The sequence below is a fragment of the Dermochelys coriacea genome, chromosome 11, assembly GCF_009764565.3.
Source record: "Dermochelys coriacea isolate rDerCor1 chromosome 11, rDerCor1.pri.v4, whole genome shotgun sequence".
Taxonomy (NCBI): Eukaryota; Metazoa; Chordata; order Testudines; family Dermochelyidae; genus Dermochelys; species Dermochelys coriacea.
The window spans coordinates 8,525,110-8,550,449 of NC_050078.2; the positions used below are offsets into that span (position 1 = coordinate 8,525,110).

A 25,340-nucleotide genomic window follows, 5' to 3' on the forward strand; every position below is an offset into this window, starting at 1 on the left:
CAGTGAGCCAGGATCGAAGCCAAAGCCTGTAACCAGGCGGCTGCAGCCCAAGGCTGGAGGAGGCAGCGTGGACCAGGCGTGATGAGCCCAGTGATGGAGCCCACCACCATGCCGTGGAGCCTGCAACTCATCACCTCAGAGCTAAAGCCTGACCCCACTGCCCCTGGAAAGTGGGGAACTCACTGTCTGTTTGCTCCTCTGGTGTTTGTCTCCAAAGGGGGGCAGGGCCCAACCCTTGCTGATGGTCCCAATGGAGGGGCCACTGGTTCCCCCCCCACCCCCCCCACCATTGCTCAGCAGGCTGTGGCCACAAGAAAAGCCCCTGATGGCTGCATTTGAGAAACACAGCTGAGTCTAGCTAATAGGTCCTTAGTAAGTTTTTTGAACCTGCTTAGTAAGTTTTTGAGCCTCACTCAAACTATACAGCTGTAGTAGTATCATTCAAGATAATTTTAGCAATAGGACTTATTCTTTATATCTTCCCGTTTGCAGAACTAACAGAAGCATCCAGTATTGCTTCACAGGCAACATAATCTAACAGGCTCACTATGTTATTAGCTACAATTCTACTAGAGGCTGCAGGGCAATCCCATAACAAGCAGCACCATAACAAGCAATGTGAAAATTACAGATAAGTGCAGGGAAATATTTTTTAAATGGCAAAGGACAAACCGTAAACTCCTCTTTCAATCAGAGCGGTGACAAAGCTGGCAATGCATTTATCCAAATTACCTCACATTGCAAATCTTTAGATTTATTTCTGTCCTCAACTTGGGATGAGCCATCTCTTGAAGGCTTGTGAGGATCTGTTCCCAAAAAAAATGCGTTGCACCAGGGAAGCAAGGTATCTTCTCTTAGTATCTGCTTTCTGTCCAACTATTACCATATACAGACATGAAGTTTCATCCATGCAGGTGAGGTCACAAGGACACAATATAAGTGGCAACACATGGTTACACACAATTTTCTTTGAGGAGAAGCCACTTTCCAGAAAAGGATTCGATTGCTGCACAGGATCAACTGAGCTTGCTCTGGGCCAAGATGGCACTTTGGAAGCACAGTGATTAGATTCTAAAGGGCCAGTTTCTCAGACCTACATTTTGGTATTTATATTGTGCTCATCCACATAGTATAACATAGGTGCCTGAAGTTCAGGATTTAACCATATTTAGCCATACTTAAGTCAATGAGGCTCTGCACAGTCTGCTCACATAGCTCTGATTACAGGATCAGGGCAATACCGTGACTTAGAAACTACAAAGTAACTTGGACCTCTGTCAAGTTGCCGTTTGTTCCTATGTTGTTAGAAAAGGAAAACTGTTGCTGCACTAGATTCAAGGATTAATGAACTCTTTAATACACAAGAAAATCCTGATCACAGAAGGATCCTATAAGACTGGTTTTCTGTGTTCATGAACACGCTGGCTGAGTAATAGCGGTCAGGAATGATCCAATTGCATAATCCTTTGTTCTTACAACTTCCTATACTCAACCTACCCTCTTTGTTTTCCCCTCTGAAATGCTACATAATATCTTAGATTTCACTACCATGTTCGAACCCAAGTTCTTGTTTCGTAGAGTTCTCGGTAGTCAGTCACTTTATGCCAGTCTCCTGCATTCAGAGAGGGTCTCAGACATATGGAGCTGTACCCCCACAGGTTTTCAAACATTGGGTCCCCTATTCATTTCCAAAACCAGTTAAAAATGGCTGTTGTGGTTTTAAAAAACCTCCATGGATTTATTTCAGGCAACCTCACGGCCCTTATTTGTCTCTACTTCTTTCTGCTCCTTCCCTCCACTCATTAAGCACTACCTTCTTCTTTGCCCCTTCAAACAATCTCTCTGCTGTTAGTGCAATAGCTTCCTTCTCTGCAGCTCCTGTCACCTGGAACCACCTTCCCGTATCTCTTCAACTCACATCAACCATCCATCTCACCTTATATTTCAAATAAAAAAAAAGTTTCCTCCTTCGCTTATACCTCAATCTCTCTCTGCCTCTGCTGTTATTGATCTCTCTTCATTAGTTACACATGCAAAATAGTTCAGGATACAGTTTGTAACAAATATGGTGTACAAAATGAAACTATGCAGCACAGTATACAGTGTTACCCTCACTCTGGAGATCACAATAGCTCATGCTCAGATTATTGCATAGGTACTGTTTGGAATAAAAAAAATCATTTTTGATTTTTTGAGTATTTTATTTGCAACAAAAAATATTCTATTTGCGCAAAAACAAACTAACCTGTAGTGTAGGGTCCTGAACTACTATGATAGTGAGCTTAGTGCTACCTACTAAATAGCACTACTGCAGTCAATGGGACTAAACTAACGAATAAGTGTTTACAGGATCTGGCCCTAATTCAGCCCCATCACATGCTGCCTTGATTATGGGAAAGCTTGTTGATTATTAGATTTTTTTTCAATTTATTTTAATTTTAAAATCGCATAATAAAAGACAGAGAAGTACAGAGGCTAAGGAAAAACAAGTTACATGAAAGTAGCTTTGGAATACAAAATATGCAACAACTTCAATTTATTTCTGATGTTACTGGAGGAGACACCAGATTACATGTTGCACTAGATTACTCCGGTTTTACAAATGATAAATATGAAAGGGCTTTTTGTAAATCCAGTGAACAATACATGACTGAGAGCCTCTCACCAATACTGTAATGCAATTTTGATAGCTGGTGTTGTCAGAATGTGCTAATCTGTTTTATACAAAATAAGCTAAATTTTATAGCTACACTGCAGTCTAGTTTCCTTATTCATATTTTTAAACACTGCTCAAACAAAGTTTGAGGACACTGCTTAAGAATGAGTGTATTTTTTCTTTCTAGCAGGACCAGCAGGTTTCACTTTGAAGAACTAACCAACTCGAAGCATGTTTAGAGTTCCTAATGTTTTATGGTGTAATGTGGCCTACTGGAAAAAGCACTGAATTGGGACTCAGGAGTCCTGAGTTCTATTCCTGGCTTGGCTATTGGCTTTTGGGTAACCTTGGGCAAGTCCCTTCGCCTCTCTATTCATCAGTTCACACGTCTTTAAAATGGGGACGGTTATACTTTCCTATTTTTCAAATTGTTTTGAGATCTACTGATGAAAAATGCTATATGACAGCTACATTTCTTCCGTATATTAGTACACACAAACATTCAGAAAGGAAGACATCCTGGTACCTCTGTGGTCAATTATGGATCAAATCCTTCTTGCCTTACTTCAGTCCTATTATCGTCATTGGAACTACTTACGTGAATAAAGTAAGGCTAAAAATGGAAAACTGGGGCTGAACTGAATTAGTGCCTTCTACAATTTTGTTTCTTGTGCACTACTTCAGGGATGCCCAGCCTGCGGGCCGTACATAGCCAACCAGAGCATTTCATAAGGCCCACAGCTTGCTTCAACACAATATACTAACCACCGATTCATTAGCGTTTTGTCGTCATGTTTACATCATGGTAGTTTACACAAGGAAGTATCAGAAACTGTGATAAAGAATGGTTTCAGAGTAGCAGCCGTGTTAGTCTGTATTCGCAAAAAGAAAAGGAGTACTTGTGGCACCTTAGAGACTAACACATTTATTTGAGCATAAGCTTTCGTGAGCTACAGCTCACTGCATCCGATGAAGTGAGCTGTAGCTCACGAAAGCTTTTTGTTAGTCTCTAAGGTGCCACAAGTACTCCTTTTCTTTTTGTGATAAAGAATGAGTTTAATTAAAAAAAAAAAAGTGGTGTCACGTTTCATATAAGCGGAAACCTGTAAATAACTGTTCGCAGCTCACCTGTAGGCTAACCAGACCAATTAAATACGTACTTCCTTAGTGAGTGTTGCTATAAAAATTCAGGAAGACGCCTTTAGACGTGCTCATATTAGCTATAGCCTGTCCCGGATGCAATACATTTTACGGGTGGATGCGAAAATGCCTCCAACAAAAAACAGAATGTGGGCATTGAACATTGTGTTTTTCAAGATAAGTGGACCAATCAATTCTTTTTTGTACACCATCAAGACAAATCAGTAGGTCTGATTTGTAAAGAAACAGCTGCAGTATGGAAGGAATATAACATCGAGAGAGACTGCGACATGAAACAAAGGGAAAGTTCGATGAATACAAAGGGGCATACCGAACTGTGCCAAATGGTAAAATTATTAAGCCTCTTGGATCAGAATTTTGAGGTCAGATTTTCTGAATTCAAGTCATACGCAAGTGACATCTGTCTGTTGAAAACCCTTTTGTTGCTAACGTGGATAATGTCTGTCTCCCTGCAAATGGAATTGACTGAACTGCCATTTAACTCCTATTTAAAAGACATGTTTCACAAAAAGAAACTGGTGGAGTTTTCCTCACTGCTGCCCAATGATCGGTTCCAAAATTTGCTCGACGAATGTGCACAATTTTTGGCAGCACATACATCTGCGAACAAATGTTCTCAGTTATGAAGCTGTGGTACCTCCTAACAGATGACTACCTGCCCGCTGTACTTCAGATGAGTGTCTCTGACTTTGAGTCAAACTTCAACAAATCACCTTAGACTTCTCACTAACTGAGAAAGTGCTCTCTTTATTTGTGATTAGGGAGACGGTTATTTGTTCTTTACTGGGTTTTTTTTTTCCTGTTTTCTATCATCCTAATACTCATTTTATTCACTGATTTCTTTGTTTTTTAAATAGACAATACTGTACACAGAAACAATCTGTCTATATACAAAACAGGCTGAATTTAAAATATAAATCAATACAAGTGAATTTAAATCTTACTAAAATATGTAGAATCTGTTTTACCCACACAAGGTTGTGCCTAGGGTTATGTGGACCTCTCATGTAGTAAGGTTGGGCACCACTGCTAAATGACCTTGCAATCTCAATGCATCAGGGCTCCTTAATCTCCTCATTCAAATAATTTCTGAGGACTCTGACAACAGGCCCACAAGCAGTTAACTGACCTCTCCATTCCATTATTTTTAAGGAAGAGTATGAGAAGGAAAAAAATTTGATTAGAAAATATATTTAATGCTCTAACCGCCATCTCTTCTGTGTCTCCCAGTAAGTCTTGCCTTATCAGTGTCTGCATTTTAAACTGTAAACTTCTTGGGCATGCATTGTCTGCAATTGTGCCTTTGTAGTGTGCCCCTCACGAGTACTTCATAATCTCCATTTACAGCGCTGATTCCAAAGGAAAACTGCTACATTTCTGAAATTAATAGCTATAGCGGAAACATTGCTGAGCAAGTTATTTATCCCTAGGATTAAATATTAATCTGTTTTACCTTTGTGTAAGTATTTACCCCTCATAAATAAATCACTTCATTCTTAATATCTACCACACAATCTAACTGCAAATTAGACAACTTGGAGTGTGGGGGAAGAGGAGCTTTTTGCCTAGAAGGGAAAATACAAAGTGTTGGCCATAGCACAGAATACACTTTTGAATTAATGGTGCCCCAGTGGTATTTTATAATAGAAAAATTAAAAAACTATTTCAGGAAATACAGGGGAAAAAATAAATAATTTCAGGAAATGCATATTATATGTTCATTAAATAGCTATTTGTATATTTACTAGAACATGATTTCTCAAGCAGATGAGAAGCTCAGGTTTCCTGTAATAGAGTATTAACTAACTGAACTATACAATCTGATTTCCCAGCACCGGTCTTCTGATTCATTTTCCTCTGTTTTTAATATGCTGTTTAGAAAAGTTTCAGATTTTAGGAGAATCAAAAGCTTTGGAACTGTAGCAATTTCTCATCCCAACATGTATATTTCATGTGCACAGAAACAAAGAAAATTTGTTTGTTTTTCCTACTTGTTATATTTTAAATAATATTCAAAATCTTATGCATGCAATCCTGCAGCCTTTCCACCGAGAATTCCCATTGCAAATGGTACTGTTTGAGTGGATTTCATATTGGGCAGCCAGGTGTTATAGTGGTGGCACTGTTTAGAAGTATACATACATGACAGTTTTTGGTGAACCTCATGAGAGAGCTTATGCTGCAAGCCCTTTCTCCAGTGAATAGTCTTATTCATGCAAATATTGCTGCTGGGTTCCTTGCATGAGAAAGGATGACACTATGAATGTTGGTTTGCAAGGGGGATTAGGAAATACTTCCTTTAACCCCCCCCCCACACCTATTTAGAATTAACTGACAGACCCTACAGAAAGAAAAGGAGTACTTGTGGCACCTTAGAGATTAACAAATTTATTAGAGCATAAGCTTTCGTGAGCTACAGCTCACTTCATCGGATGCATTTGGTGGAGAGTGATCACTTAAGCCATCACCAGCAGCGGGGGGCGGGGGGGGGGAGGAGGAGGAAAACCTTTCATGGTGACAAGCAAGGTAGGCTAATTCCAGCAGTTAACAAGAATATCAGAGGAACAGTGGGGGGTGGGGTGGGGGGGAGAAATAACATGGGGAAATAGTTTTACTTTGTGTAATGACTCATCCATTCCCAGTCTCTATTCAAGCCTAAGTTAATTGTATCCAGTTTGCAAATTAATTCCAATTCAGCCGTCTCTTGTTGGAGTCTGTTTTTGAAGCTTTTTTGTTGAAGGATAGCCACTCTTAGGTCTGTGATCGAGTGACCAGAGAGATTGAAGTGTTCTCCAACTGGTTTTTGAATGTTATAATTCTTGACGTCTGATTTGTATAATGTTAATTATAACATTCAAAAACCAGTTGGAGAACACTTCAATCTTTCTACCAAATGCATCCGATGAAGTGAGCTGTAGCTCACGAAAGCTTATGCTCTAATAAATTTGTTAGTCTCTAAGGTGCCACAAGTACTCCTTTTCTTTTTGCGAATACAGACTAACACAGCTGCTACTCTGAAATCTGATATTCTTGTTAACTGCTGGAATTAGCCTACCTTGCTTGTCACCATGAAAGGTTTTCCTCCTTTCCCCCCCCTGCTGCTGGTGATGGCTTATCTTAAATGATCACTCTCCTTACAGTGTGTATGATAAACCCATTGTTTCATGTTCTGTGTGTGTGTATATAAATCTCTCCTCTGTTTTTTCCACCAAATGCATCCGATGAAGTGAGCTGTAGCTCACGAAAGCTTATGCTCTAATAAATTTGTTAGTCTCTAAGGTGCCACAAGTACTGCTTTTCTTTTTGCAAATACAGACTGACATGGCTGCTACTCTGAAACCAGTCCCTACAGAGGTTTGGTTCCACTAAATCACATTTGCTTGCAATGCCAGAATACTTCCGTTACAAATTTCTATGTTCTTAGGATGCAATTTTAGTTCTTAAATTGTAGCTCTATTAAACTCAAACCACATTTCCCAGGATACAAGGCCTAATTTTCAGAGCTGCTGAACATTCAAAATGAAGTCTGATGTGGCTCTTGGTACTAAGCACCTCAGAAGCACAGGCCTGTGTTCCTTACATATATTGTGATTCTTTATTTATTTCAGATTCATGCCTAGAGGCCCCAGCCAAAGTCAGGGCTCCCTTGTGTTAGGAGCTGCGACAGTCTCTACTTTGATGAGTTTACAGTCTAAACCAGACAAGACAAAAGGTGGTAGAAGGAACTACTGTTACCCCTATTTTATAGATGGGGAAAGAGGCCTTGTGAGAGTGTGATTTGCCCAAGGTCACAGAGGAAGTCTGTGACAAAGTCAAAAATTTAACACAGGGCTCAATTCCAATCCAACTCGTTATTTAGACTAGCTTTACAATACAGATGAAAAATAAAAAGATGAGGTTTAATATTAAGTACTATAATTTGTTCTAGGACCTTTTTTTTTTAAAATAAAGTAAGATTTCAACTATATTCTTTTCACATAGTGGAATAAATATTTTACTATAGAGTTCAGAGTACACTTAGTCAAGAAGATCAACCACTCAGTCCCCTTAAAACAGAGGTCCCCAAACTTTTCAGAGTCTCGCCCTCCTTTATCCTGTCTGCACCCCTCCCACCCAGAGTTGGGCCAGGAGCAGGGTCGCAGATCTGGGCGGGGGAGAGACATGGACAGAGGTAAGGGGGCCAAGGCTGGAGCCACAGCTGGGGCGGGTGTGGAGCTGGCAGCCAGGGCCCCGGACACAGAGCCAGCAGCTGGGACCGGGAGCAGAGTTGGGTGGTGCTCCCTCCCAGCCCCCCACCACACTCCCCTGAATGTTCATTCATGTCCCCCTTGGGGGGGCGCACTCCACAGTTTAGGGACCTCTGCCTTAAAATAACTTTTTAACCAAGTCTGTATTCAGAAATGGTCCCATTTGGAAGTCTTCCCCAGGGGTATCTCTTAATTGTGAGCTCCAGCATTTCAATTAGCTATTGCACTTCTGAGTGAAGCCTCCAAGGAATAATTTCCTAAAGTATACACTGATTTTTAGGTTTCAGAGTAGCAGCCGTGTTAGTCTGTATTCGCAAAAAGAAAAGGAGTACTTGTGGCACCTTAGAGACTAACAAATTTATTAGAGCATAAGCTTTCGTGAGCTACAGCTCACTTCATCGGATGCACACTGATTTTTAGATAAGGCCAAAGTGACAGATTATGCACAAATCCAACACTTCAGCCACACTTTAGCATAGGTGAAAAGGCTAATCAGGTCTACAATAGTAACAAGTGATGTTCTTTTCCTCCTTTTGTTTAATTACCAGAAATACATAGATACTTTAGGAAGTTAATATGCTTCTCAAATCTTATTCAATATAAATTATTGGCTCCAGCCATAACCATGCCTGGAGTTCACTCTTTTTTGTGATTTTACTACATTACTGGAATCCATAAATGTAACTTGTCATTGTTATAAAGTTCTCTTGAAGAAGCTATTGCAAGTCTTTGGTATGACATCACATCAAGATTAAGCCACTGCAAATCCAAAATGCTAATACACGGTTATTAAGGGATTTAAAAAAAAAAAAACAAAAAAAAAAACAGGAGTCCAGACAAGGAAATTCCATAAGGCTATGTGCTGCAAAGTTTGTTACCAATATAAATGTTACACCAGCTCTCTTACAGAACTCAACAATAGCAGAGTGCACACATAACAAGCAAAAGAAGTTGTCAGACTTAAGGCTGTACCACTTCCTGTACAAGGTAAGCACTGAAAAGTTGTTTGCTTAGTTTTGAAGAACTTTAGCATAATATTATGTGTTGATAAAATTGGTAATTTTGCTGTGTTCTAAATATGGTGGGAGAGAAAAAAAGACTCGCAATCCTACCGCTTCAAGGAATCCCCCTGTGAAATCAAGAAGAGACTTTCTTGCACAAATAGGTGCACTCTCACGTTTTTACACCTTCCTTGGAAGCATACAGCATTTCCCACTATTAGAGACAAGATACCTAAGTACCTGAATCATTGGCCTTTTGGGAGATGGGCAATTTTTGGTTCCTAGAGTTCATTCAGGGATGTCGCAGTAACTGCAAGCAACTTAACCACTAGCCAGATTACTCCAAACTACAATAGGTTAAATGCCCTAGAGATTCAGTGCCATAAATCTACAATCATGTGTGATTGCACATATCTTCTTAAACAAGGTGATGTGAAGCAACTTCCAAACACTTTATCTCCTAAGGGAGACTCTGCTTATTCCAACTTTCAAAATCTTCATGGCTCCAGTGAGAAAAAATTGATTTATTATAGAAGTCAAATGGCTGTTTATTCCCCTTCCATCCAAGAATTAGGCCAAAGTTCACAGAATGTGTGTGTACTTTGCAGCTGAGCACTTACCGTACTCTATCTTTTGTAGAGTGCTGTGTAAAGTAGTGATTGTTGCTAAATGTATAATAAGTTTCTATTCCACTGTGATTTAGAGGAACAGAAACTTATAATACTTTTAGATACAATCACTAATTTATGCAGCACTCCATAGAAGATATAATGTGCATTTCTTGCCCCCAAAGAGCTTTCAATCTAAATAAAACTTATTTTTAGATAAATAAAATGGCAAATGGGATGGAGGGTCAGTGAAAGTATTAATTATGATAATAGAAATAGGGTTACTTGAAGGGGAGTTTTAAGAAGGAATTTGAAAGTGGAGAGAAAGGACACTTGACCATGAAGTCAAGAAACAGAACCAGATGGCAGAAACTAACGCGCTCAAATGTGATGTAGATGGATGTAATAAACCTAAATAGGCATTGGGGCTAGCATGGGAAAAGTACTGAAAGAGAATGGGGGAAAGGAGCCGCATGGCGCAACGGGGAAGAGTGTAGAGAATGAGTAGAGGACAAAATGAGAGCTAACACATAGCATGGGACAATATTCAGTAAAGTAAGGACATTACAGAGAAAGATGAGTTTAAACATTACAAAGTAAGAGACAGAAGCCAAATGGGAGATTCAAGCAGGGAGGGAGGTGAAAGGTTCGACTGGTGAGAGAAATGGATAGATTTTGATCTGACTTGACTGAAGAGACCTGAGAGGCAGGCGGAGAGGCCAGGTAGGAGAAGGCTACAGTTATCAAAATGACAAGGACTATTGTTTGAGTGCACCAGCCCTTGTTTTTCAGGGTAAGGATAAACTAATCAACTAAAAATCTTCCGTTGATTAGCTTATCCTTACCCTGAACTACAAGGGCTGCATTTAAGAATGCTGCTGTTTTCTTTGACCCTTGGACTGCATTATGTGCATCCCTGTAATAGAGCCTGCAGCTGCAGACACTTAGAGCATGAATAAAGAAAAGGAGTACTTGTGGCACCTTAGACACTAACAAATTTATTAGAGCATAATCTTTCGTGAGCTACAGCTCACTTCATCGGATGCATTTGGTGGAAAAAACAGAGGAGAGATTTATATACACACACACAGAACATGAAACAATGGGTTTATCATACACACTGTAAGGAGAGTGATCACTTAAGATAAGCCATCACCAGCAGCGGGGGGGAGGAGGAAAACCTTTCATGGTGACAAGCAAGGTAGGCTAATTCCAGCAGTTAACAAGAATATCAGATTTCAGAGTAGCAGCCGTGTTAGTCTGTATTCGCAAAAAGAAAAGGAGTACTTGTGGCACCTTAGAGACTAACAAATTTGTTAGTCTCTAAGGTGCCACAAGTACTCCTTTTCTTTTTAAGAATATCAGAGGAACAGTGGGGGGTGGGGTGGGGTGGGGGGGAGAAATACCATGGGGAAATAGTTTTACTTTGTGTAATGACTCATCCATTCCCAGTCTCTATTCAAGCCTAAGTTAATTGTATCCAGTTTGCAAATTAATTCCAATTCAGCAGTCTCTCGTTGGAGTCTGTTTCTGAAGCTTTTTTGTTGAAGGATAGCCACTCTTAGGTCTGTGATCGAGTGACCAGAGAGATTGAAGTGTTCTCCAACTGGTTTTTGAATGTTATAATTCTTGACGTCTGATTTGTGTCCACTCATTCTTTTACGTAGAGACTATCCAGTTTGGCCAATGTACATGGCAGAGGGGCATTGCTGGCACATGATGGCATATATCACATTGGTAGATGCGCAGGTGAATGAGCCTCTGATGGTGTGGCTGATGTGATTAGGCCCTATGATGGTATCCCCTGAATAGATATGTGGACAGAGTTGGCAATGGGCTTTGTTGCAAGGATAGGTTCCTGGGTTAGTGGTTCTGTTGTGTGGTGTGTGGTTGCTGGTGAGTATTTGCTTCAGATTGGGGGGCTGTCTGTAAGCAAGGACTGGCCTGTCTCCCAAGATCTGTGAGAGTGATGGGTCGTCCTTCAGGATAGGTTGTAGATCCTTGATGATGCATTGGAGAGGTTTTAGTTGGGGGCTGAAGGTGATGGCTAGTGGCGTTCTGTTATTTTCTTTGTTGGGCCTGTCCTGTAGTAGGTGACTTCTGGGTACTCTTCTGGCTCTGTCAATCTGTTTCTTCACTTCAGCAGGTGGGTATTGTAGTTGTAGGAATGCATGATAGAGATCTTGTAGGTGTTTGTCTCTGTCTGAGGGGTTGGAGCAAATGCGGTTATATCGTAGAGCTTGGCTGTAGACAATGGATCGAGTGGTATGATCTGGATGAAAGCTAGAGGCACGTAGGTAGGAATAGCGGTCAATAGGTTTCCGATATAGGGTGGTGTTTATGTGACCATCGCTTATTGGCACCGTAGTGTCCAGGAAGTGGATCTCTTGTGTGGACTGGTCCAGGCTGAGGTTGATGGTGGGATGGAAATTGTTGAAATCATGGTGGAATTCCTCAAGAGCTTCTTTTCCATGGGTCCAGATGATGATGATGTCATCAACGTAGCGCAAGTAGAGTAGGGGCATTAGGGGACAAGACCTGAGGAAGCGTTGTTCTAAGTCAGCCATAAAAATGTTGGCATACTGTGGGGCCATGCGGGTACCCATTGCAGTGCCGCTGATTTGAAGGTATACATTGTCCCCAAATGTGAAATAGTTATGGGTGAGGACAAAGTCACAAAGTTCAGCCACCAGGTTAGCCGTGACAGTATCGGGGATATTGTTCCTGACGGCTTGTAGTCCATCTTTGTGTGGAATGTTGGTGTAGAGGCTTCTACATCCATAGTGGCTAGGATGGTGTTTTTAGGAAGATCACCAATGGACTGTAGTTTCCTCAGGAAGTCAGTGGTGTCTCGAAGATAGCTGGGAGTGCTGGTAATGAAGGGCCTGAGGAGGGAGTCTACATAGCCAGACAATCCTGCTGTCAGGGTGCCGTGACATTTACTCACAAAAATAATCCCAACAACTTCAGTGGGATTACTCATGTGAATAAAGTTGCTGATGTGCATGTGTTTGTAGGATCTGACAAACTACCTTGTCAGAGGGCTAGAAGAAGTGGTGGCAAGTTGTTCTCACATCAGATAAGGACCAGAAAGAGACTGTCTCTTTTATCTTGCATGAGCCTAAGTTTCTGAAAAATTCTCATTTACAACTAAAGTTGCCCAAGCTTCACCTCAGCCAAGAGGTAGCTGGGGTGGGGCGGGGCAGCAACATGAAGTAAACAAAATGAAAGAAAGGATGGTCTTGTAGTAAAGGCACTAAACTGAGACTCAGAAGATATGGGTTCAATTGCTGGCTTTGTCACAGACTTCCTGTGTATTTTGGGTAAGTCACTTGGTGTCTCTTTTCTTCAGCTCCCCATCTGTAAAATGGAAATAAAACTTCCCTTCTCTTACCTTTTGTCTATCTTTTGTAAGCTTTTAGGGGCAAAGACCGTTACTTACTATGTATACATACTGTACCTAGCACAATATGCCCCGATCTCAGTTGGAGCTTTTGGACATTATTGTCAATTCTGAGAATCTCAGCTATTTTTGACCCCATGAAGATGTGGAAGAGAATGTACTTTTCTACTGTAAGAAAACATCCAGAAGCTACTTTGGCTTACTTGTATTAGGTGGCACTTACCATCTGAAATGGTCATGTTGACTATCCCTTAGCAGCGTCTAAATGCCCAACTCTTCTCACAGTATGAATGGATATGCTGTAGCCTCATTGATTCTACACAGGGTGGGATAGGACAGCTTGCCCCTTTAAAAGCTGGAGGTCTGGAATCAGCCAGTCTTGGCCATTTATTCCTGGCCTGTCACACCTGAGATGAGGAGTGGGGTTTAGTTATTAGAACTAGCTGAGCATTTAGGAGCCGATTCCCCCAATGAAGAGCAACAGAAAGCTACAGAGTGGGAAGTGCTCAAGGAGACTAAGCACCACCATGCAGTGGGAGCAAAATACTACAGAAATTGCTTGGAATGAACAGAACACAGTAACAAGCCTTGAATCTTCATGGAAAAATATTCAGGCAGAGAAAGCGTAGGAATATAGTTTTGAGGGGGATTCTGAGAACTTAATTTTGGGAACTATTTTCTGTTAATAAATTCAGCTCTGAGCTGGGGTGTTGATGAATCAGAGATAAATTTGTGCTGATAATCAGAGTTCATAGGCCCTGCATTAAAGAGAAGGGAAGCAGAGGCAGGGGCCTGCAAAGCAACCTCAGCCCATGACTGAAGCAGGGGGCACTTGGTAGGCAGCCAGTCGCTTCACATGTGGTCTGGCCAATTAAGGCATGGGGATTGTTGTTCTGAGAGAATGAATACAAGGGATGAGTTAATGCAGTCTACATCATTTCTCCCCTTTTTATGGCACCGTATTTTTGCAACCAGGACAACTGGACCCTGGGTAAGCTGTCAACCCAACACACTACCCCAAGCAGTCTGGACCCCTTTGCAAAAGCAGAAAGACTCGGGCATTCCCCCCTTCCCCCCCCGCATAGCACAAACTGTCTTGTGCGCTCTCCCAAAACATACCCTCAAAGCAGGGGATCCAACCCCAGTGCCCACAGAGGCAGGGGGCCAGCTGGGGTCTGCTCTCTAGCCAAGAGAAGGCACGTGCAGGAACGCAGCAGGGAACAGTCCCTTTTTCACCCCAGGGGCCCCTGTTCCAAGCCCCGCACGTGAACCCTCCTGGGAACTGTACAGCGAGTACAGGAAAGGGAACTATTTATTCACAGAGCATGAGTGGAGACAAATACGAGGGGGGAAGCCAGGGCGAGCGGGAGAAGCAGAACTGCGTTCAGCACCAGGCCCAGCGGCGGCCCAGCGTGAGAGGCCAGGCGCCGAGCAGCGCCTGCACTCGCAGGTCGGGAGTCCCCGGGCAAAGTCCCCGGGCACCGGTGAGTCTCGAGCGCGCCTGGTCGTCTTGGGAGCCACTTTCCGCAGCAAACCTCTCCGGGGCCCTCTTCTGCCGCTCTCGGCAAAGCCACCCCGAGCGACCCCCTCCCCCCTGAACTGCCGCCTTATCCCCAGCGCAAGGCCACGAGCTCCGGCACTCACGGCCCCACGCAGCAGTGATGCTGGGTCCAGCTCCGGTCGGTCTTTCTCGGCCGATTCCTTCCCGGCCCACGGCTCCTCCTGGGTGTCCCCGGTCGCTGCTCTGTCCCTCCCCGGCTCCAGGCAGCTTCGGGGCTGCTCCGCGCTGTGGGGGCCCGCGGGCGGCACCCTTCTGTCGGCAGCGCCGGACGCGCACCCTGGCGCTCTGCCCCTGCGCCTGCTCCTTCAGGCGCGATCAGCTCTCCCCTGCTCCGCCTCAGCGCAAAGATTTAAAGGGCTAAACCCCAACGGGGTGACGCGCACGTGGCGGAGCTCTCCACGACACACAGGCTGGAGCCTCAGGCTCTACCCACCTCACACAAGGCCTTGGTGCCCATGAAAAACCCCCCTGGCAGGACTAGGCACAGCGAAAATCCCCCCCTCCAGTCCCCACATCCTGGGGGGTGAGGGGCTGGGACAGAGCCCACTCTGAACAGACACACGGGGAGGGGGAGATGGCCAGGGACAGAACCCCCTTCACAAAAACACTGGGTGGGGGACAGGTTAGGAGCAGAGAACACCCCACAGAATGGGGGGAGGACAAGAGGGAGGGACAAAGGCCCCTCCCCCACCCACAGCTGCAGGAAAGCAGGGGAACCAAAGCTCCCCCAAACAGCCAGCAAGGGGAGACTCCGCAGCCTCCCCAACTACCTGCTGAGGGGAACAGCCCCCTCCTCTTTCTCACACACACGGGACGGTCCCCACCCTGCTATAATGGCTCTGGAACCCTCACCATGGGGCAACGCGCACCCCAGCCCTGGGCCCCCCTCACTTCCCATTGGCCCCTGGGTAGCAGCTCCCCTCTGGGGAAGGGGTCACCCGAGCCAGCAGTGAGTGTGGGAACTGCAGGGGCAAGCAGCACGTGCCTGCAGGTGGATGGCACACATCTGGCGCGGGTCAGGGCTGTTGTGTTTGGGTCACCTCGGGTGAGCAACCGGGCACATGCGGGGAAGCAGGACGCCTCTGCTGCCTTGAGGGTCACTGGCCCAGCTGCCCATTGGGAATGGAGGTGAATGTGGTAGGGCATGCTGGACAGGTTTGCAATAACATTATATGGTTATAATTAATGTAACCAGTGCAGGGTGTAATAAGTAGGGATGGGTGAATAAATCTACAACAATATACTAGTACAGCTATTTACATTTTAAGCCTCGCAAGCAAACAAATGCTGGAACAATCAGCCCTGATAGTGTGGTTGCAATAGTGCAATGCAGTAATCTTATCATCGTCAATAATAATTAAACCCTGAACCCATAAGCCCAATGGAGTGGCTTTAATGGTGCATGCAGTAATGTTACAATTATTAATAATCAACTGGTAAAATGATAACCCCAGTAGCTTGTGTAATAATGTCAAACTCACCGTTAATAATCAAATGCTGGAACATAGCAGCTCTAATAGTGCATGCAATCATGTTATAATCATTAATAGTCGAATGCTGCTAGAATGATAAACCTCATAGCAGCTGTAATAGTGCATGCAATAATGTGAAAATCATCATTAATAAATGCTGGAACAGTAAACCCAGTGTTAGTATGGCAGTAATGTTATCATAATTAATAATCAAACCCTAGAACAATAACCCAGTAGCAACTGTAATAGCGCATGCAAAAATGTTATAATCATCATTAATAATCAAATGCTGGAACAGTAAACCCAATAGTATGACAGTAAGGTGTGCAGTAAACTTATCATCATTGATAATCAAACAGTAGAGCCAAAAGAGGGGTTGTAATAGTGCATTCCATTACGTTGTAATCATAATTAATTAATTAAACACTAGACCGATACGCCCAATAGAGCAGCTGTAATTGTGCCCGCAGTGTTGTAATAATCAGTCTTATTAATCAAATGCTAGAACAATATTTCCAATCACTAGAGCCCTGTGAAGATATAAAATTTGTATCCACAGCTGATCCACAGACATGGTCTGCAGATATAAAACAGAGTCCTGCAGATTTGCAGGGCTCTACCAGTCACACACCTCAGTCCTTAGGCTCCTCCCTATGCTCGCTGCCTTGACTTATGACAGTATAACCCCAATTTTTTTTTCTTATTTCCTGGTGCTCAGCCAAAAACACTACTTGCTGTAATTACAGCTGCTGTTTCTACCTGCTCTCAGAAAAGGTGGCAGTACAGAGCAGTGGCTCTCAACCTTTTCAGTCTGATTTGTCTTGTGTACCCCCAAGTTTCACCTCACTTAAAAACTACTTGCTTACAAAATCATAAAAATACGGAAGTGTCACAGTATACTATTACTCAAAAATTGCGTACTTTCTCATTTTTATCATATAATTATAAAATAAATCCATTGGAATATGAATATTGTACTTACATTTCAGTGTATAGTATATAGAGCAGTATAAACAAGTCATTGTCCATATGAAATTTTAGTTTGTACTGTCTTTGCTAATACTTTTTATGTAGCCCGTTGTAAAACCAGGCAAATATTTAGATGAGTCAATGTACTCCCTAGAAGACCTCGGCATACCCCCAGGGGTATGTGTAACCCTGGTTGCGAACCACTAGTATACAGCCTTGAGTGACTGCAAAAAAAAAAAAAAAAAGTAGTTGCTATGTCAGCACAGTAGAGGAAGTGGGTAACCATGCTCAATAGCTGTTTTGAATAGGGTTGCCAGGCATCCGGTTTTTGACCAGAATGTCTAGTCAAAAAGGGACCCTGGCAGTCCGGTCCGTGGCACAGCAGGGCTAAGACAGGCTTCCTGTGGCTCCTGGAAGCAGCAATATATCCTGTGGCTCCTAGGCAGAGGGGCAGCCAGGGGGCTCCACATGCTGCCCTCGGCTCTGCAGCTCCCATTGGCTGGGAACTGCGGCCAATGGGAGCTAAGGGGATGGCACCTGCAGATGGGGGCAGCGCATAGAGCCGTCTGGCCGCACCACTGCTTAGCTGCCGCTCAGAGGGATATGCCACCACTTCCGGAAGCTGCCTGAGGTAAGCGCTGCCTAGAGAACACACCCCGAACCCCATTCCGCACCCAACCCCCTGCTCCAGGTCAGAATTCCCTCCTGTACCCAAACTCCCTACCAGACCCTGCATCCCTCATCCCCTCCAGCACCCAAACTCCCTCCAGGAGCCCGCACCCCCTCCTGCCCCCAAACTGCCTCCCAAAGCCTGCACCCCCTCCCACACTCTGAATCCCTCGGCCCCAGCCCAGTGCCTCCCTCCTGCACCCACCTCCCTGGCCCCACATTAGAGCCCCCCCACCTGCATCCCAACCCACTGCCTCAGCCTAGAGCCCACTCCCACACTCCAAACCCCTCATTTCTGGCCCCACCCTGGAGCCTATAGCCCATACCCCCTCCCACACTCTAACCCCCTGCCTCAGCCTGGAGCCCTCGGCCCCAGTCTGGAGCCCCCAGCCTGCCCCCAAACCCCTCATCCCCAGCCCGGAGCCCTCACCCTCTCCTGCACCCCAACCGCCTGCCCCAGCCTGGTGAAAGTGAGGGAGAGCGAGTGACGGAGGAAGGGGGGAATGGAGTGAGCGGGGGGGGGGGCGGCTCGGGGCAGGGAGCGGGGCAAGAGTGTTTGGTTTTCTGCGATTAGAAAGTTGGCAACCCTAGTTTTGAAGCTGGCGTAGAAGGCTTTATTACGGGCAGACATTCCTGCATGTATATATATAACTCCCTACCACCTAGTCAAAAGCTGGAAGCTCCTGGGCAATCAGTAGTGAGTTCTTTCAGGGGTACAAAATTGCAGCCAGGTTGAGCACTGGTCAGATCCAGCCCAGCTTGCATGGAGAAGATAGGAGCTGCCAGGGGTAACCCAGACTGATTTGAGAATTGGATCTCAACAGTTTCCTGTAATTTTACAAACTAGTTGGACATTATTGGTCTGCAACAGTTATATGTTAAGGGTCTGCACTGTCCTTAGTCCCAAGAAGGAAAATAAGTATTTTTTTAAATAGCTGTAGATTATAGTTAAGGGGATATGGAAGTTTGCTACTTGCCTAAAAGGCTGATACCTTATTCTGGTTATTCCAAGAAGGAAGCTTAGAAACCTATTTAAGTAAGTAGGGCAATTATGTTTGTGTGAATATATATATATTGTTGAGATGCAAGATATGGCCCTGTGCCCTGACTAGTAGAGCACCAGTCAGATCTAGCCCATTCCTACAGGGAGAAGATAGAGCTGCCATGGGTAATCCAGACTGATCTGTGGGTTGGATTGCAGCAGTTTCCTGTAATTTTACAGAACTCTGTGGAATTGAGACAGGGAAAACACCATAAAGAAGCAATTACAGTCTGGAGGCCAAATGTCTTCAGGAGGTGTACTACATCATTGAACCAGAGACAGTGTGTGAGCCTAAAAGCTACAGTCATTGTAAAGGTTTTTTTCTTTCTTCTTTGAAGTTGTGTACATCCTTAATTATGTGGCTGCTGAAACAACTGGTTATGCAGAACAGCTAAATGTTTTATTTAATTGTCAATATAATACCCAGTGTGAGCTATGTAAAAGCAAAAGATCTATGATTATCAGAAATGCCAATCCCTGTATTGATTTTATAAGATATGATATTAGGGGTTTAGGGCCTATGTTATATTTTTTATTTTAATGGACAAATAAATCTTTAGTTAGATGTTAGTCTAACTAGGGTACATTGTAACTGCTGTGCTGTAACCGTTGATCTTTAGCGTGTTATTAATAAAAGGAATTTGAAATTATTATTTGTGAATGGGTAACTGTCTTTTGGTAAAGACTGGTAGTGGATTCCTAGGAATATAAAGAAAGTGAATCCTATTATAATTTCCACTTCTAGTATTTGAAAATCCTTGTAATCTCTTGCAAGGATAGAAATTCTTGGTCTATGCAAATATTTTGTCAGAGAGAAGAACGCTATAGCACAGAATTGGTAAGTAAATTGATTTACCTCCCGTCTAATAGGTTACAGTAGTTTGCTTCATTGTGTATCTCCCTTGTTGTCACCTCCGCACAAGGCAATTTGGAAAGCATTTTATGATACTGGTCTGACAGATAAAGAAAATGGGGTTTGCAAACCTGCCTGCCTGCTTCAGCTATTTCCTTCCCCATCCCAACAAAGACTATGACTATCTCAGGTGATTTTCAAATTTTTCTATACTGTGATCTTATCTTAAAAAGCTTGGGAAACCCCTTCCTGTTTAGCTATAAAGAAAGGGAGGGTGGTCTCAAAATCCCCTGGTCATGACCCCGGGTTGAGATCTATCCAGTCTTTTCAACTAATTCTGCACCCTCACACCCTCCCTTCTGTTCATTGATTATTCAGTAAAACACATATGAGCTAAGCCCAGTTCTGCTGGTCCTCACCTATTTAGACAAACTGGCATGCTCCTTTGTCATGCTCCACACTCTAGACTGGTGGTTCTTGACATGTTCTAGTCTACAGCACACAAAAGGGCTGGAAAAATCTTCCTACTGTCACCATGCGCTACAGGAACTGACACATCTGAAAGGGACTGTAGAATATAAGGTGACTTTTTATGGTCATCTTGTGGGTTGCAGATCAAAACATGAACGGTAGCGGGCCAAGAGGATGTAGCAATATTACTGCTAAACCTACCATCTGTGTGTCTGTCTCTCTTTGTTTCACTCTAGAACGTCGGCCCAGAACCTTCCCCTCCCCCTCTGCCTGGCTTCCTGCTATTGTTTCCAAACAACAAACCACTCCTCAAAGGGAATTCTGAGGCCATTTGATAATATGAGGGAGGCCCTCAGCTCATCATGCATGGAGGGCTCCTGACTCTGGCCAAACGCCCACTGACTTCAGTGGCAGCAGCAGTCCCTTAGGCAAGATGCTAAAGCAGAAGCCCCCTCAGAAGGTATTAGCAATATGACCATACATGTGAGGGGATGCTACATGGCCCCAGTGGATAGATGACTGGACTGGACTGAGACGCAAGAGACCTGTCCCACCTCTGCCACTGGCCTGCTGAGTGACCTTGGATGAGCCATTTGCCTCGCTCTGTGCCTCAGTTTCCCCATTAAAATGGGAATAATGATACTGATGTCTTTCAAAAGCGCTTTGAGATCTAATGATTAAAATTGCTGCATGAGAACTAGACTTTTCTTGCTATTGATAAATTTGTTAGTCTCTAAGGTGCCACAAGTACTCCTTTTCTTTTTGCGAATACAGACTAACACGGCTGCTACTCTGAAACTTGCTATTGATGAATCAGTATTTATTTTTACCATTTCTTAAACATTTTTATTTAAATAAGACTAAATTATAGTTTCAGTCATCTTGGTGGGAAGCTACATTGCCCTGACTAGAACCAGAAGGTGACCGTTAAATTGGCCCAGCTACGTACCACATCACTGTGGGAGCTGAGCACCTCTGCTATTCTGTATGGGCTGATCCAAGTGTCCTGAACTGATGCACTACTAACTGACTGGCCTTTTTGTGGACTCTGTAAAGATTCTGTCTCTCTTACCCTCAAAGTTGGGCCTCTATGCGGCAAGATTTTATTTTTATTTCTAAACATTAAGCATTAGCTGGGTTTAGAAGATCATAATCATCAAGTAGCATTTCAGGCAGAGCAGCTTGATTTGCTCTATCACCCATCTCTGCTCCAAAGCTCCTTCTGAAAAAAACATTAACCCTGTCTCTGCTGTTACCCACTGCAGTCTCTCAGCTGCAACAGAATATCTGTATTTCAGAAGAGATATGTCACATGGGGCAGCAGTTTGCCCAAGTACTATTTAAGGGCTTAGTCCAACAAACTCTTCTAGACAAGGGATACTCACCTGAGTAAGGATTTGCAGGACTGGGGCCTTCTTAGGCAGATTTAATGTACTTAGTTACAATTCTTCCGATCAAACATTAAATTGTCTTTGTGTTTAGAATTAGTATAATAGATTTGATTTTTTTTAAGCATGAGACTAAATGTGGTCTTCTGAAGTTTTGAAAATAAAATATGGTTTGCACTGTAGTTTGCATGAGCATAGTTTGAGCCTGAGCCCCCAGATCAGTAATGTCTGTGTTGATTTAAAAAAAGTGTTAATTTTTTTTACTGTAATATGCATGGTCTCAGGAAGTGTATAAAGAGCTAACCTATTGATCTGTACAGTATATCAAATTGATTATACTATGCTATCATGCTTGCATCAGATTGTATTAATTTTGGTCCAGAGAAACTAAACAAATTTTCAATGTTGAAAGTACTTGTTCTTCCATGGAGAATGTTTGTATTTTTTTTAACCCTCCCTAACATTTTAGAGATGTTTGGATATGAAAATTTGGTTTGGATATAACTCTAGTTAAAACATGATGAAACAATTTTAGTTGGGCATAATTCGGCATCCTCTAGCACAGAGTAAAATGTGATGCTGAGAAATCTAGGGCCCTGCCAGTCATGACAAACGTACACGTGCTCAAACTCAACCAACTAAATTTCTCTCTAAGCATATGATCCTGCTCCCACTGAAGTCTGGCAAAAATTCCATCATTTTGAAGCCAGTGTCAGCAGGGTTGGATCCTTGTTTGTTGGGTTCTAAACTGAATTATTATCAGTGCAGAAAATAAAATAGGTTTTACATAGATGTAAGACTCCCCTTTCACCAACTTTTTCTAGCTACTGAGAGGGCCCCCTGCAGAAGCTATTGGTCTCTGGGAGGCAATTCTCTGCCCTACAAGAATTATCTGCAGCTCTGACCTCAGAATCCCAGGTAATTGAATTTCAGTTCAAACTAAGATGAATGTTGAACACTAACAGGAACACTGCACAAAATGATTTAATCAGTGTGCAATCAGGCCAAACAAATCCATTTATCATTTTAATGCAGCTGTACTGCATGAGATGCCGATAACTACAAAGGGAAGCATTACAGACTGGAGAGAAAAATTAAAGTGGATCATTACCTTCCACATCAAATGAGTGGTTATTACCAGAATTGTTTTGAAGCTGGGCAAACTTACTTTAATGGACCAAATTCACATTGATGGAGAAACTCCATTGACTCAAATGGAGTTCCAACAGGGAGGAACTGGAACCAATTGCCCTCTATTGTACCCTGTGGTGGTACTCAATAGAAGTTTGCAAATCAAGTAGTTGGGCATCTAAATGGGTGCAGAGTGCCATTCTTTGTCACAATTTAGCATGCATGTGCAAGTGCAGAAGAAAAATTTGCACCTGCAGTATTGGAGGCCCTTCTTTTTTAAAATGTAGGTCAATGATTTTAACAGGAAAGGATGGGTAGTTAAGAGAAACTTTACCTTTTTTCTTGCCCTCTGAACTGTCAGCTATTTAGAGGGGAATTTGCACTGACTTTTTCTTTTTTTTTTTTTTTTTTTGAGATTCTCATATTTTCAGATAGATGTTTCTTCACATTTGATTTCTGGCCAGCACTAGAAGCAGAAAGATCAGGAATCTCATACCCGAGCTTGTTCTTGTGGGACTTCCAGCCCAGTTTTGCAGACCAAATAAATTCAGATTAGTCTCAGAACAGCATTTTATACATCAGGATAACAATTCCACTGAACCCAAACTCTGAGCCCTTTGGTTCATCCATTTCTAATCTTCATAGTTATTTTTAAACAAACAGCAAATTTAAATTTTGTGTCTAAGCCACTTCATTATGGAAAAATGACTAAAAACTGTTACCTGTGCCCAAGATGATCATCTTGACCCAGGCAGTAGATGCCCAGATTAGTTCTGATTGCCAACTTTAAAGAGCGATCTTTGGCTACTGATAACTTCCCTTGGGACGACTTCTGTAATGCACATTTTGGAATAGCCGCTGGATGGCACTGTTGTGCCATAGAGTATACAATCGTATGTGATTTTATTTGGCTGTAAATATAGAGTTCCTTTAAAGACAAAAGACCAACTCCATCTTTTGTATGCATCATATATTTGAAGTAACTTAATCGAAGGCAGTAATGTTACTTTAGATTTATACCAGTGAACTAAGAACAGAATTTGAACCAGATGATGGAAAGCAATATTTTGGATTTTTTTTTGTCAGTAATGTTTATAGAAACAAAATATGTGCACCTTAAATATATACAGTAGCCATAGAAATAGGTGCAAAAGACAGAGAACATCCAGTCCCAACTCCATCCATGGTGATAAACCCTAATCCTTACATTGAATTGAATAATTCCACCAAGATGGGGCTGTAACTCTCAAACATTTTTTTAGGTGGCCACAATGGTATATCCTTTAGACCACTGGAGCTATGAAATCAATTACGTACAACATTTGTTACCCCAAAAATATCTTTTGTACTGCTGGTTAAAGCAAGAACCTATTTTTACAACAACAACAAAACCCAATTTTTGAAGTTGTTTTTCATGTGAAGTGTTCAAAACAGACTCATCTTTCTTTTTTTAAATCATGATTTGAATTTTTTATTGAAAACTTTAATGAAGTTTTAACTTTACCTTGAATTTTTTTGATAATGTTTTTGATTAAAGAAATTGAAAAATGACATGACATTTTTCACCCAAACTGTGTTTTGTTTTTTGTTTTTCACAAAGAGATTTAATTTTCAAATGAGAGGCCAGTTTCTGATGAAACTTTTAATTCAAAAATCTTTGACCAGCTTTGATCTCTAATAGGGTGAAAAACAGAATCATGCCCATAACAATTTATTGTTCATGTGAACCTATTCTGATTAATGCACCCTGCATGTGTATTGTATCAATATGGGATATGGAAGAGTGTCAGAGATGTTCTGTAGTTATATTTGAAGAACAGGGAAGTAATTTTATGCCATGTTGTGATTCTTCTCCTTTTCTTGTGGTGGTGGTGGAGGAATTCCTTTCAATCTTATGAGCATGGCTGCCCTCCACTCCATTGGTGACCAGTCCATATCACACCCTGAAGATCACGGATGGCTGAATCAGTCCAGGAACTCCTTCACCATACTCATCGAAAAAACCCTGTCTTTTTTCATTTTAGGGCTGTTTCTTTACTTCTGGGTTCCAGCCAGGGCTGGAAGTAGAAGTAGAAGAGCCCGAGCACTGTGTGATCTATCTGCCTAACCAATAGCAGAAAGTATGGTAAATCTTGGGATAAGTCTGTTATGCTGATCCAAGAATTTGGGTTCTGTTCCTGGATATCACTGATTTGCTGCCATTTTTCTTTTCCTCTGCTTATCTATTTGTAGAATGAGTATAGTTTTGATAATATTTGCAAACCTCGAGTTCTATGGTGCTTGGTTATTTAATGTCTGTAAGTGCTGTATGTGTATAGAAGCACAGAACAGAACTCGTAGCCCCTGGGAAAAGTGGGCAAAGGTGGCTTAAAGCCAGTTTTGATGCCCTCCTGATTCTGGGCTGCTTTGGGGGTCAGAATGGCCCCCTGCATAATTTAGAACAGCTCTGGGAGACCTGCCTGATCTGCTTATGAATAGCTCTGCATCTTGGGTTTACTTAGAATGGCCTCAGCATTGGAAGCTACGACCCTGCTCCAAACACTCCCCTTACACTCCTGCAGTCCCACCCCTTACATTGTGGCTTACAGGGTTGGGAGGCTTATAGGGCAATCTGCAGCTGACTTACTCAGTGACTCTGACAGGGGAGTTCTCCTCTCCTCCAGCTCATCAAGGAGCTCTTACAGCTCTTTACACTGTTTTCCCCACCA

At 42.7% G+C, this 25,340-nt stretch overlaps 1 protein-coding gene across 1 annotated transcript in view; it reads left to right on the forward strand.

Annotated features, from left to right (window-relative positions):
- Positions 1-25,340, forward strand: part of LOC122458048 (band 4.1-like protein 5) — a 108,460-nt gene that overhangs the window by 63,317 nt on the left and 19,803 nt on the right. Inside the window, exon 11 of the mRNA XM_043504917.1 lies at positions 8,974-9,051. The gene's annotated coding sequence lies outside the window, so the exon portion shown is untranslated. The remainder of the gene's footprint in view (positions 1-8,973; positions 9,052-25,340) is intronic.